We start from the raw sequence: 1,240 nt of genomic DNA, 5'->3' as shown, positions 1-1,240 counted from the left end.
TGAAAACGCATTTGATTGTCCATACATAGCAAACATCCAACTTCAGGGAGTGTTTGGTTTTTTGCTTTTTTGGGGTTTTTTTGATGAGGCAATTGGGGTTAAGTGACTTGCCCAGGGTCACACAGCTAGGAAGTGTTAAGTGTCTAAGGTCAGATTTGAACTCAGGTCTTCCTAACGTCAGAGCTGGTGCTCTATTCACTGCGCCACCTAGCTGGCTGTCCCCAGATAGTGTTTTTAAAAGTCTTTATGCTGTAACTAGGTCATAGGCTGAAGAATGAGAATCCTAACAGAAGTGTAAATTGAGTCCCAGTCATGAATTTGTAGATTTTGCACCAGGGACCACTCTTTGGTCTTTAACCATCCACTAGAATGGATTCAGAATATCATTTCCTTCCTCTAAACATCTGGATAATAAATATATTAGATTAATTTTACCACTTTAATGAAGAAATCCCTTATGTACCAATTGACTTGATTTTTTGACCTCAAAGATTTGTATTTTTCCTGCAACCATGTATGCTAGAAGGGCTAGTAATAGCATAACCCATTGGGGCATTATTTCATTTCATGATACCCAGGGTGCAATTGGCAACTACCCTAACCTATACTATTGACATTTGTCTATGCCCCATGCTTGTTTCCCATTAATACAAAATTTCTGCACAATATTCTGAGTATCAGTGTCTGCTGGATCCCTGATTCCAGTACTACAAAGGGAAAGCTAAAAGCAACATCAGTGGATTTGGAGTGATAGGTCCCAGCTTTGCCATTTTCTACTCTTCTGACCTTGGGCAACTAACTCTCTTCACTTTCCAGAGCCTCAATTTCCTCCTTTATAAGAGGGAGTTAGACCAGATATGATCTTAAAGTCCTTTCCAGATATAAAGCCAATATTATTTTTTCCACAGACATCACTACCTGAACAAAGATTCAGGTAGCTCTCTAGGGAAGTCAAATGACGTTCTTGCAGTGAAGGATTGGTACACACTTGCATAATTTCATATCTGTACATAAATGAGCAAGGCAGAGCCATAACTGGGATAGTTGACTGTCTGAGTGACCTTGGACAAATTAATTACCTCCCCTGAGTCCGTTTGTAAAATGAGTCGGATAGACAAAATAATCTCTGAGGTCCCTTCCACTTCTAGATTTATATAATAGAGGAGAAGCAGTATGAATATGATATGAGGATAGGGTGCCTGGAGCTTAGGATCAAATAGCCAAACTTAGAAGATGCTGA

Source organism: Sminthopsis crassicaudata, chromosome 3 (genome assembly GCF_048593235.1).
Source record: "Sminthopsis crassicaudata isolate SCR6 chromosome 3, ASM4859323v1, whole genome shotgun sequence".
Classification (NCBI taxonomy): domain Eukaryota; kingdom Metazoa; phylum Chordata; class Mammalia; order Dasyuromorphia; family Dasyuridae; genus Sminthopsis; species Sminthopsis crassicaudata.
Note: the sequence above shows the minus strand (reverse complement) of the source record.